Below are 14662 nucleotides of genomic sequence, written 5' to 3'. Positions count from 1 at the left end.
ATACATATCTTAGAATTCCGAGAGCAGTCAGATTTCCATTCACTTATGAGTAAGTAGACTCTTTTTCTCCTCCTAAGGGCTTGTAGATTGCATTTGTCTTTTATATTTTTAAAAATTGCTAGAATATTTTAGTTAGATTCTATTTCCAAATGTCTCTCTTAGAATTCATTTAGCCCTTTAAAATTGGGTATTATGCAGGTTTTAACTATTTTTAAGTCATTTTACTTTATTTTGTCTTTGCTTATTACTCTGTCACAATTTTTCTAATGTCAGTGAATTCCAACACTTATTAAGTTAAATTTTTAATCTCTATTCCTGTGCCCACTGTATTAGAGAAAAGTGGTGTCCTTCCCAGGTTCCCATTACTAGATCTTGTACCCAATTCCCAGATTCTAGGAGTATTGACTGCTAATTGCAAACAGCTGCCTCCTTCTCCTCAAATCACTCATGGCTCATCCAACAAGGCATAGGATCTTATTTGGGAGTAAAGAAAAGAACAGTCCCCTTGACTTAAGGTAGGATATTTATCATTTACCTTCCAAAATTCCCTGTGGGATACACTGAACTTAGTCTGAACTAGCCTTTTTATCTGTTTCCTTCACTTATTTTGCTGTACACATCTCTTCTTTCATAAGTCACATTGAATTAGTGCCCAATTTGCTTCAGCATGACCTTGTATTAACTAATTATATCTATAAGCACCCTGTTAAGGTTGTTAGAGGTAATGGGGTTAAGGCTTCAACATATGCCTATTTTGGGGGCACACAATTAAACTTAGTAACAGAGATCTAAGTGTGGTTATTTTAACCTACGATTTGTATTTTTTCCTCTCCACATTGTTTAGCTCTTTGACACTTTAAAATATTGAAGATTGAAAGTCTGCAATTTATTATGTATACAATATTTGCTAATATTGTTCTCATAGTTAATCCTCTTTCTGTCTCTACCTGTGTGGGGGGGGGGAAACTTTGCCCACAAAGTCCCCCATCTACCACGGATAAAAGTAAAACTACCAAGACATGATCTGCTTGGGGAGGAGAGGTGGCTGATCCCTCAAAGGAGAAGGGCCAAGAGCCCCTTCCTCAAGGGGCTTTTATTGGGTTCGTTTGCACAAGAATATAGGTAAGGATCAGACAATAGATATCATTCAAAGAACTATGAGGGCTTAGTCTGAGTCTGTGTCTGTCAGGAAAGGGGGTTTCAGAAACTTTGGGAGACGTACTCATTTCCTGCTCTGACCTTTACCATATGAATGAAAGCACTCTTAGCAAAGCAGGCTTCACAGGACTTTTAGGAACTCTTTCTTATGCCCGATCACCCCGGATCCTGCTCTAGCGGGCAAGAGGCTGCACCACCTCCCCATCACAGGTTTTCAGGCTTAAGTGGATTAGAGCCAGGAAGTGCTTCTCCCAGAGGACATGGGGACTTAGGCTATGTCAGAATAGCCGGGGGGTGAGGGTCCATCACTCCCTCTTTGTTGCAGCCCCCCAAGTCCTTCCATGATGGCCTCCCAAGTGATCATGTCTGGCTTAGGTTGCCCCCCACTCTGAGGGGTCGTACCCGTCATTGACTAACCGACCATGCATTGAGAGCAGGGGAGGAAGCAGAGACAAGCTTTGTCTCCTTAGTGGCTCGCAGTCTGGAGGTTGCTTATTCAGTCTTAGCCATGGGGGGCAGTTACAACTCCTGAAACCAGGCAGAGCAGTTCCCAACACCTGTGGTTATATATTGGGAGAGGGGGGATTATATCTCCTAAGTGCAAATTAAACACAAGCAGTTTGCCTTTCATTTATTTCCCTCAGTAGGTCCCCCATCCAATAGATGCAAACAGTATTAGTGAGAAAATACAATGAAATATGGAAGAAGAAATTCTTCAAAAGACATTTGAAAAAATACATATACAAGATATTTTCAAGTTGTCAAAAGCATGTTTCTAAACAGGAGGGACAGATGGGGGTAGTAATAGCCACTTTCAGGTAGGTTGACCAGATGTTTCCAGAAGAAAACAAGTCTTCTAATTATTGTGTTTTTTAATTGAGATCGATCTGCTTTATGACTACTGGATAGTTTTCTCCCCATTTTCCAATAAAACATTGACTCTCAGACCTCACTTTTGGCATCAGTATGACCTTTTACTTTTTTCTTTATACCTGTAAATGTCTATATGTTGTACTTAGACAAATTCTTTTTGAAACCAGAAGCATTTTAAATTTAAATGACAACCCCTTGGTTATCAAATTAAATCACACTTCCGAGAGCAGTATGTGATGAAAGACACTTTCTGACATGGCTTCAAACTACTTTTCTCCTCATGTTCCCCGATATTACTGTGTTAATCTGACAGGAGGACCTACCTCTGGAACCAAAGGCATAGGAATCGTGAATAATTCATAACATTTTTCACACACTGAGAAGAGTATTTTACATACACTATTTAAATTAATTTTCAAACCAACCTGAGGAGAAAACTATTATCCTCATTATACAGATAATGATACTGAGCACCAAAAAATCAAGTCATTTGTTAGGGGTCTTTAAACCATTAATTAATGAGGCTGAATTTCACCCTTGACTTTGTTAGATTCCAAAGGCCATAGTAGTAACCACAAATTATTTTTCCCTATTTCACGAAACTAAAGGAACATCATGAATTATACTCTAAACAAGGTAGTTTTGCTAGTCTAAGTTCTGTTTTGTGGAATGGCAGTGTGTTTTTTTCTATTGCCACAGCAGCAAATTACCACAAACAAATAGCTTGAAAAAACACAAATACATTATTCAAGCATATAGCTCAAGAGGTCAGGACCCAAAATGGATGCCAGTGGCCTCAAATCAAAGTGACAGGAAGGCTGTATTCCTTTTGAAGAATCTAGGGTAGACTCTATCTCCTTGCCTTTCCCGGACTTCTAGAAGCCACTTGGATTCCTTGACCTGTGGCGCCATTTCATTGTCCAGCCCAGCAATGACCAATCAAATCTTTCTAGTGCTGTGTCACTCTGACACCAACTTTCCTTTCTTCTTTCACTTATAAGGACCTTTGTGATTACATCAGGCTCACCTGAACAGTCTAGGATAATCTTCTGATTTTGTGGCCAGTGATTAGAAATCTTACTTCCATATTCAACCTGAACTGCCCCTTGTCATGTAACAAAATGCACTGACCAATTCCAGTGATAAGGATAGAGACGTCATTAGGGGAATGTTATTCTGACCACCAAGGGCAAGATAGCAGGACAAGTGTATTGCTCACAATGGTGGTGTTCAGTGCTAGGTGTTATGACAGGCCCTAGCCTGGTTTAGAGTAGAATTCTTCCAGCAAACATAGAGATATGAGAAAAAGATATCCAGTTCCTAGTTGAAAAGTCTAGCAAAAACTACATAAGGTATCTGATTCCCAGACAACTTAATTAGAATTCAGAGAAGGACTCTTGACTTGGTAGTGGAGATGAATTACAATTCAAGAAACCAAGACAAAGTCCTGTTATAGGATCAAGTCAAGGATATGGGAGAAGGCTGCTCCAGAAAATGTAATAATTTCACAGGAGCCCACAGCTCATTCCAAGCAGCGTAGCTTAGGAAACAAGATAAACTCCCTATCCCACCTTCTCCTGGAAATAGTACTTTTAATATTTGCTCATATCTAGTCAGGATAATCTCAGGAAATAAGTGGTGCAGAGCCTTTGGAAGGAAGCATTGTTGCCTATAGCTGAAAAAGGGCAAGAGCTGACATTTTCTTCGATTTAGAATGCTATCTTTCCTTCCAAGTCAACTGCAGATGTCATGTCTATCTTGAAGTCTGTCCTAATTTCTCATTAAGAATCACCTCTGCTGCTTGAATTGCGAAAATACTGCCTATGTACATTCCTATAGCACTCCCTATCTTTTTCCATCACACTGGTTATTTGTGAATGCATATACCATTTAGCTGGGCATATTAGTTTCTTAGACATGCCTAGGAAACATACTATAACCAGATTGTTTAAAACAACAGTAACTTATTCTGTCAGAGCTATGGAGGCTGGAAGTATAAAATCAAGATGTTGACAGGGAAATATTCTCTACCAAGTCTAGGAGAGAATATTTCTCTTTCAGCTTTTGGTAGTCCCAGGCAGTCTTGACTATGTGGCAGCATAACTCCAGTCTCTGCCCCCATGTTCCCGTGACTGTCTTCCAACTGTATGTATGTACATTCAAATTTTTCTCTGCTAATGCTGACACAGTCATATGGATTGGATGGGACTGAGAACATAGCAGAAATATATATATATATATGTATACAATACACATATTGGAAGTTTACCATCATAGATTGTTTATATATTTACCAACATTTTAGTTAAGAAGTGTTTCAGAAATAAATAACTTTATATTCCAATAACATTTATCAAATAACATTAAGGGAAGAGTGTCTGTAAGTCACCTTTTCATTAGTAGACTATGAATTCTGTAGTGATTATTAAATGCTTTGTACATAACATCTTGAACCTGGTCAGGCCATCAATGTATGCTTCTTAGACATATATTGCTGTACACTGAAAAAGGAATTTTATAAATATCAAATTTTAAATAAAGAAACTTTTAGTTTACTGGATTTTTTAATACATATGCATGACATGGGCACACATGTATATCATAGATTACATATATTTATCATTGAACATTTTGTCTAGGCAAATAATAAAGATGACAGATTTATTTATTACATTAAACTGCTTGGGAAAAAGGTAGGTTTCCAAAAATAATTATGAAATGATACCTCTACTAAAACATGCAGAATTCTCCCTTCACTTACTAGTTTATTTTTTAAAAGAGAACACTAATCCTGAAAATTATAGTTTTACCTTATCATTTCTATTTGAAAAGATTGCCATAATTACTTATAAACACACACAGAAAAGGAATATATAAAATATTTTGTATAGTATCTCCACAGAATATTTTCCCTTCATACACTAGGATCATAGCCACATTATCTATCATTTGTTCTGTACTTTACTTATTTATTTGTTTGTCTGTTTGTTTACTAAGATCTGGGCACAACTGAACCTTCACTAGTTCTGCTAGTCTCCGCCAGCACTACAGAAAGTGAAGAGGCATTGACCAATTTTTGTGGATGTAGAGGTGACAATTTAGCAAAGCAGAACCCAGTTGGCTAGTTAGCAAGACAGCCAACCTAGCTCTGAATTGAGGATGTTTTCTTTGCCTTTGTTTTGTACCTCCTCCTGCTTCGTTTGCATTTGGTTAGTATATTTGCTTTACCTTTGCCAACTTACTGTCATTTCTGGTATAAATTAGTGAGTAAAAAAGGTGATTACACAAATGCCTGTCACTCCCACAGTGTCAGCTACCCACGAAGCAGTCCCTTTACAGTTGAGTCAACATGGGAGAATAAATGGGTTATTGTGCCTTGGCACACATGGCTACATCCTTGAACTTCCAAGTCAAATTCTTGCTGGACAGTTACAGGATTCTCATAATGCTTCTCAAGTCCTTTCTTTGGCAGACATCTCACAGATTATGCCATTTTGCATGTCAAAAGGAAAAACAGAAAAAAAAAGTGTAGGTACAACAGGAGCAATAATAGCAAATGGGTAATGCCTATTAGTGTAGAACAAGATGACCAAAACAACAGTGGGGAAGTATATTTAAAACAAAATGACAAAAAGCTTCCTGAGTAGCCCTCTGAGTGATATTGATACAGGCTTAAATTAGTAAAGTAAGACTACAGTTTTGAATTGTTGGGATGATTGTTCTCATTGGACCCTGGCTAGACTAGTCATGGTCTAGACAGTTCTGACTGCCTCGCAGCCAGAAGGATGCAACAAGGATTGTATTCTAAATAGGAACAAACCAGTGTTGGAAATACCAGGCACCTGGAGTAGAGTGAAGAGGAAGAATGAGGGCAGATATTTAGATCGGTGGTAAACAGAACAATGATTTATTACATCAGAAAAAGTATTTCTGCAAAAACATTTTTTAAATACAAGTCAAAGTGATTGTGCTGCATAGATAAATATTTAATAACTACTATTATGTATTTACATCTGTCAATATCTATTTAAAGGTTTATTTAACAGGACATTTAAACTACTGTTTTTTCTCTGGCAAAATATGGAGCAAAACTCATGTGTATTTATTTTTTTTAGTAATTAACAATATTGAAAATGACTTTATATTCTTGGTCCAGTTCTCAGCGATTGCAGAATGCATTCTCCAAAAAATTTGATTCTGATGATGGTAAGTTACTAAAGTAACTATTCATCAACTCTGTTTGGGTTTCTATAGACCCCATTACATTTTCAAAGTCAAGAAAATGTCTGAGTAGAAAGATATTTGATATATTGGCCCCACCTCCCTGGGCAAAGTGGTCGGGCTATTTAAGTTGTGCATCTTAAAGGACATGTCAAAGTAGACTTTGGCAGAAACTAAAGCAGTTGATTTTATGTATGTACTATGTGAACAATTCAGGGAAGATCGTATTTACATAACTATTTGTTATGCTTATATTATAGTCTCCTGAGACAGAAATACTTTAACTCACATAAGTTATACTAGATATTAGCAATTTTAACAATTGATGATGAAATGACTATAATGTGTCATTCTACTTCTTCTCTTTCCTTTATTCCTTTCAACAAACATTTGCTGAGTATACAATAAATACCAGATCGTTTGACAGACACTAGATATCACGAAAGAATTACAAACACAGCCACTACCCTTGAACAGCTTACAAGCAAAGGGAGAACAAGATATGGTAGGAGAGAGACAGAAAATCAGAAAGCACAGTATTATGTGACAGCAGGTGTGACAGAAAGTGCACAAGTGCTAAGAATGCTATGGGCAGGTGTCTTCTGCCCAAGGAGAGGGGGGAGTAGTATTTATTACAGGCTTTCAAAAGACCTCCCCTGAAATATGGGTACAGGGAAGAGGAGGGGCTTGCAGTACAAACAGGAGAGCTAAAAAGTGTTATGCGTGGAGGGGTAAAGAAGAGATCTCAAAGCAAGAGAAATTGCACTCGGTTCAGAAATCCAAAAGACATTAGTATTGCTGAAGAGAAGAATGAAAGGGGGTGGGAAAGAAAGTGATGAGGCCAGAGAGAGAAGCAGTGGTCAGATCATAATGGACCTTGAATTTTTCACTGAGAAATTTAGAATGTTCTTGAAGGACCCAGGTAAGATATAATGAAAGATTTTAAAGCAAAGTGGTGACACTGTAGCATAGTGGTTGAGTTGTCTTTCTCTGTCAGAACCATCTATCTTTGTTTACAGAAAACTGCATCTCTTCTGTACTACAGGACTCTGCCCACCCCACCTCCACTCCCACAGTAACCCAATGTACCGCTAGTGTTGCCTTATCAAAGTTGAGACAGTCATGTTGTCTCGATTAGGGATTTGACATTCTAACTGAGAAACTATGTCCTATGTAAGCTGAAACATGGAAGCTATTGGGTGGTCATATGCTTGGAAAAGCAGAGAAAAGATATATAGGCAATTAATCAAATGGCAGAATTGCTGGTAAGAAAATAAAGCTTGTGATCATGCCCAACTTGTGAATGCCAGTCTAGAAAAAAATGGGCATAGAAAGTATCAAGGATGTCAGTAGTATTTGGGCTGTAAGGCAAAACTGTGAGCCAAAATTCAACACTTGCTACAGTCAACTAATAGCCTCCGAAAACAATCTTGTAGTAGAATTTGACATAGTTGCATATAGACAGCAATGGAAGTCAGGAGCTCTGAGATATGAGAACATGAGGGTATACAGAAAAGGAATGTAGTATGAACATCAGAAGAATCATATTTATAAAGCTAAATACTTCAAAAATGAATTATGAAAAGGATATATATGTTAAGAAATTTGTCCTGACATGAAGGCTTCAGGGGGCATGGAAGAAAAATTAGGGGAAAGGGCAGAAACAAAAATTTGGGTTAGGGATTGAAAGCACAATACATTAAAGTTGTTTTGGGAGCCATCTCAACTTGTGTAATGAGAAACAGAGGTCGAGTAACAGAGTTGTATATAAACTACACCCAAATTGACAAGAAAATATAAATGACTGCTAAGTATTTATAGGCACATGTTGACCTTACACGTTATATTTTCATATGGTAAAACTTGTCTCAATGTATGAAAAAACTGTGGAGCCAATAAAAGTTCAGTCACCTTATGAATAGGTCTACAGAACAAATTAATAAATGAGAATTATGCCTCTACCAGTCTTGAAAAAGGTGGACTGTTCTGGAGTAGCCTTGGGTCTGGTGAGGGGCAGAAATGCAGAATGAAAATCAGGTTTGTGCTGATGTGATGCTGAGACCCATGTGGACTCATTAGTTTTTCTCTTTTGAAGAATAAATTAGATCTAGGGATACATACGAGTAACAGATACTAGATTTCTTCTAAAAGAGTGGATTCTGTCTAGCCTATCTAAAGATTAACAATGTGATTGTTCAAAAGCCCCTGCGTAGACATATGGTAAGAATAACTGTCATTTTCTGAATACTGTCTCTACTAAGACTGTGCAAAGTGTTTGTAACCTGATTTTATTCAATCCTAACACAGCTATGAGAGTGGGTATGGTTAGCCCATTTCACTATTTGGAAATCGAGGACTGAAAGATGATACATGTAACTTACCCAGGCTCTCACTCTCAGTGAGAGGCAGAGCTGAGCAGTTTTCAAAGCCCATGTCAGCTTTGCAGAATTATCAATAAATTGATAAGGGGAGTTTCTTTTAAAATTCTACATGCACTTAAACTACATGTATTGGGTGATTTAATGTTAGCTTTCCAGGTGTTGTTCTGCATTCCAGATCCTATATTTAAAGCTTTAAGCTAAAATTATAGTTTTAGTACATTTTAGTAAACTTGCATGTTGTTATAAGGGGCCTGGCCTGGGATACAAGATGTGACCCTGCGTGTCTAAGTAGCCAGTTTCCTACAGTTGAGGTTAACTGGATGAAAAATCAACTCCTTTTTCTAATTTAAATAATAAAAATATGTTAAATCTTTATGATAATTGCAACATTCTATTTAACATTGAAATCAAATTTATATGACAGTCTTAAGAAATACAGTATAAGTAAAGTAGATTATATTCCATGTAAGTTTCTACCTGTGTTTCACCTCTTTTTAATTTAATTATGGTCTCAAACAGAACACTATTATGTCAACCTGAAATTTTTTCTTAAGGTTAAAATTTATCTAGGACATTAAATGTTCAAGTTTTAAATTGGATTTTCTGTCAAACTGGTATCAAAATCTTGGAGATGGTCTCATTAACAATATATTTTCTCTTTAACCCTAAATATTTAACCATTCCTAATATAAGCAGAAAAGTAAAGGACCTATTGACATTTTTAGAATTACTTTTAGCTTTTTAATTCTTTTACATTTTTCCTGACTTTTTACAGGAGAGAGAAAAAATTGCAATATTATTATGCAGAATACTTAAAATAATAGTTTTTTTTCTGTTAAAGGTAGCTCTTTCAGACAGTTTCAAAAATTGTTCAAACATCTGTGGTGTTTTCTCTCCATCGATCTTCAGCTGTTTTCTTTATTGCCTTCTACCCAGCTGAAGTAATTCTATTTCATGATCTCTGACAGAGTGCTCATTCTTACAGAAGTCCCATTTTTCTCAGGCTATTACAAGGCCTAACTTTTTAAAATATTGAAGCAGAACATCAACTTTTTCCAACTAGTTCTTCAATAACATAATTTGCTACAGTGTCTAATAAATTTCTTATAAATACACGACTGTAAAATCAAAATCTCAGAGACTGCTCTTGTTCTTAAAGTACCTAGAATTGGTTTTGTTTGCCAACACAAACTTTCCATCTTTGATCTCTTGGTAAATGTATTCTTCACTTTGGATTTGTATACATCTCCCACGGACAACTGAGGGTTTTCTCGTAACTTGTGTGGAATCTTGTGTTTTTTTTCTCATTTACTGTAATAGCAGATATTATGCCTGAGAGAATCTTACTTGTTTCCTAGTTAAAACTATTTTAAAAATTGAATGATTCCATATTATATTATTAAATCCATTCTCAATATGTTTAGCATCTCTTTTCTTCTCCTTACTTTTTGCTCTTAAGCTCCTAATTTTAATTCTAAATATCCTGTCTTTCATATTCTATAAAATAGATAAGTGGTGAATTACATAAGCCTTTTCCTTTTTATGTAGATAAATATAGAGTAAATATGTTTGTTCTCAAATAGCTATATTTAAATCTTAACACCCAACATAGCGTTTAAATCTTAACACCCCTTAATGCATATATAAAATAGTGAGGGCATGTTCCTGTCACATATCAAAAATAAGATTTAAAAAAAGATTCTTCACAAAGAACCAAACTTAAAGAGAGGGCAAGAAAAGAAATCTAGTTAAGCCTGATGTTCTATATCTTCAAAAATTAATGAACACATATCATGCAATAGACTATGCATGCTTAATTATTTGTTCCTATGGTTGTTTCATGTTCACTACAAAGTCACTTTAACACTCTCTGCAGATTTAACCCACTTACACAATCTTCAGAAAATACTGTTTTCAGGAAAGGGACATAAAAGGAGCTCAAGTTTCGTAAGCTTTGCTTTTGTCTTGCTCAGACATGATTTCCTGCCCTCATACGATGTACTATGGTCTAACGGGAGACAGACAACAGATCATAACTGTCTTGTCACTCATTTCAAATTTCTTGATTGGTTCCTTCCCAATATCACATTCCAGGGACTAGTTTTTTTTCTGCCATATTCTCCAGTCTTTCCAGAGACTAAAATATGTTCCCTGAGCTATATGCAATCAGACCAACCAAAATATCTTTTAGTATGGGTGACATTGTGCTGAAGGGCTCCCTGACGTCTTGCTCTGTTTCACCTTTTAGAGATTTGTGTGAATCCAATGTTCCCCCAAAATGACCCTCTATGTCCAGAACCCAGCTGATGACCTGTGCTCCTCCATTAGAGTGACAGGTCTCCCAGTCCTGACCTTCCTCTCTCCGCTCTGTTGTCACTTTCACAGGATATTAGTTATAACAGTACAGGAACAGCTTTGAAATTCTACTCATAATACATGTTATTAATCACTTAGCCAATAATTTGTTGTTTTCCCTAAACAAGTGAATAAAAGATATTAAAATAAAATTAAAATGGTAAACTCAAAGCAGACTTGCCATAAGAGGAAAATGAAGTAGCTTATATGGAAAAGAAATTATAGAATTTTAACAACATATAATGATGTTGCATTCTTGCTGTCAATATTTAAATTTTTCATAATGATACCATGGTAAGAACATTTTCAAGTATAGTGAAATGAAAATAAAACATACATTTAAAGGGTTACAATGGAAGTTTAACTTGAAAGAAGGAAAAATTTAAGCTACAAACTTCTTGTCACTATTGAAAATTGTAAAATCAAACTGAAACTCAAACAGATATTTGTAAATCTTTGTTTATAGTAGCATTATTTACAATGGTCAAAAGGTGAAAGCAACTCAAATATGCATAAACAGATGAAAGGACAAACAAAATGCAGCTTATACCTACAGTGGAATACAGATAGTCCTTCCCTGGACATTGCTGTACATGTGCTTGGAGAGCTTAAATATGTATTTCTGTTAGATATAGTCATTTGGATGGAATATCTAAGTCTGCAAAGGTGTCTATATGTGAAGCATAATTACAAATGCAGTGGAAATCCCTTTTAGCACTTCATAGTCACTAATTTTTATCATGCCTAAAATCCAAATTATTTGTTGACTCTTAACTATCATTCATCCAAACTCCTCCCACAGAGCATTTACTCTTTCAAACTTCGAGGTTGCACATGCATGAATGTCAAGTGAGTCCTGCACTATCTCAAGTCATGGTGGCATCAGGGAAGCATCAGAGCAGCAGGTGTCATAGGGAGCCTTCTGCAAGGCAGGCTCTAGGTTTGTAATGGCAGAAGCAGCTAACTGGCTGCACAACCATGGGAATAATGTAAGCTGCTGCTAACGCTCCCAAAAGCAAAGCAAGTACATGAATCTGGGATGTCACATAAACAAGAACTCCCTTTCTGAGCCATTCATTTCTCCTGAGGACATCTATGTCCCTCCTAAGATAAAGATGCTCTCAATACTTTGTGGGATAGAAAGTGCCAGCCTAATTCATCAAGGTGGTAGAAAGTTTTAACCTTCCAAAGAACCTTAAAAAAAGAGAAAAGCAGACTCCAGTATCCATTTCTACAATTGATTCCTAGTCTGTAAGTGATACTCATTATTTCCCTCCATTAATTACACTCCCCTTTTGGATTTTCCTCCCTCTTAGCTAACACCCTTTCTGGCCTAGACTACTAGCCTAGTGAGATGACCCAGATCTTCATCCCCAAGAGGTTTAAGCCCAGAGTTGCTTTGCCCTTGTCAAACTGTGGTTGCTACAATTACCCATTCATGGTTCTCGTTTGATGTAGGAGTGCCAAGAGCCACCACAGTTAATTCACTGTTCAAAATACCCATCCCTGTCTTCATTGTATAGCAACAACCTTAGCTCCTTATGGTAATCAGATTTGATTACCCCACTAGTACAGTAATTCCTTTCTTTGCCTAAAAAGAGGCCAGATGATACTTACAACTTCTATTTCAGTGTAATTCATAGTATATTCTCTTGCACTCCTCCTGTGAGTGAACATAATTGTGCATTCCAGGAAATAAAACCACAATATCACAGGGTGCTGTCCTCAGCTTGGCAACTCTGATGAGCTTTCATTAATCACCTCTTCCACTTTTTATCAGGCTAGTATTTTCTGGATTGTAGGGTACCTGGTAAATAAGTGAATGCTCTAGTCAGGAGCCTAAAGTTGCATGTCCTTCACTTTAGAATGGGTCATTGGTCAAAGATGTTGTGGAGAACCCTATTTTCATAGACCAGGCATTATGTTCACATTTGGATAATGGTGCAAGAGGAGACACTGCAGACAGGGACTGGAAGTCCTCAATGAGAGCACATAATAATTCATGTAGGAACTCACCCATGCCCTTTCAAAGGTAGAAAGAGTCAGATGAAATTGGCCTGGCACCAAGGGCTAGCTGGCGCCCCTGAAGAATGAAGTCCCATTTACTGCTTTATGTTGGTTTATGTTGCATGCATATTGAGCATTTAACTGGAACCGTAGTTAGATCAGCCTTGGATAATGGAAGGCACGTGTTGTTAGGTCCAAGTATAGTACACAACTCAGCCTCTTTTTCCCTCGGCACCAAGTCTAACTCTTGAGACTTGAATTTCATCTCAATTATGGGCTCTTCATGTGTGGGCATTGAGTAATTTCCATGACATCTCATGCCTACAAGAGGAGAGCCATAGAAATAAAGTGAGAAGCACATGGTACATATTTGAAACCTGTATGAAGAAGAGGTTGCCCAGCTGAACTCCAGACTTACAGTGTTGGAAGAATAGTGTGTGCTGATGCTAAGATACTTTTGGCCTAAATGTAGAACAACTGTATAGATCAAGGTGACCTACTGAATCTGCTGTGTTGTGATTTTCTTGTGCCGTAAGCACTTATTTGGTGTGCTTATTTGGGTAAGTCAGTCTTGCAAACATAATAAAAGGAAGAATATGTGACCAAAAGTTGGACTGAAATTCAGCTAGTGCGTCCTGGTGTGGCATACTGACCAATGAAATTGGTGGTTCAGGCTTGACTCTGATAAAATGTTTAAAGTCATGAATGAAGGTAAAGAAAGAGATTTCCAAAATAACGTAGCTCAAAGAAAGGCAGAGAGGTAGAAAGTATGATGCATCACATTGGAATTTGTGATAAATTTATTGTTTGTGTTAAATAAGTTAAAGGCAAGATCCTGAAAGGGCTAGGATAACAAATTAAGAAATTTGTTGAAATTTAATAGAGAAATAGAAGAGGGCTAAGAAAGATTTTCACAAAGGAGAACAACACCACGATCGGAACTTGGCTCAAGAAAATGCAAGTTAGTAATAATACTAAGAAGAATAAATTGAGGGGTTCAGAAACAAAATGACTTTAGCCTTAGTTGTGGCACAAGAAGTCTTGAATTTTGCTGGCATCAGTGACAAAGGGGAAAAAAGAAGAGATCAAGGTAAGATATTACTAGGCTTACACATTGATTGGGTAGAATCAAGAAAAAAGATATCAAAGATGACTTGAGGTGTTAATCCTATGTCACTGATAAAAAATCCATCTTTTAATTTTGATTAAATTAAATTTGAGATGTTAAAATGGAACTAGACTTGGCAGGTAGAATACATGTATATATGCATGTATTTATGTGTGTACATATGCATATAGCTGAGGAGGACATAAAGATACCCAGATCACCCTTAAGCGAGAACTTGCTGGTTAGCAATAGGGCACATAGTCAGAAGTCAATAGCCGGCCGTCTTGCCTATCACATATGCAAGTGTTTGATAGAGACATCTTTGCCCAAGGTCAAATCCCTCCCAGAGCAGCTTGAGTGAGGCAGGAGTGTAAATGTCTGGCCTTTGTGACCTACTGCAAGATGTTCTCATGAGCAGCCCTTGCTTCATAACTCCTGTCCAGTTCACTTTCTTCCTTTGTCCAATTTTGCTTCCTATTCCTTCCTTTTTACAGTTGTTGGTTCTAAATAAAATCTCGTACTTAAACTGTAATCTCAGCATCTGCTTCCCAAAAACCCA

This window comes from Artibeus jamaicensis, unplaced genomic scaffold (genome assembly GCF_021234435.1).
Source record: "Artibeus jamaicensis isolate MK-2021 breed Jamaican fruit bat unplaced genomic scaffold, CSHL_Jam_final contig_452, whole genome shotgun sequence".
Taxonomy (NCBI): Eukaryota; Metazoa; Chordata; class Mammalia; order Chiroptera; family Phyllostomidae; genus Artibeus; species Artibeus jamaicensis.
This window is presented reverse-complemented; position numbering follows the sequence as displayed.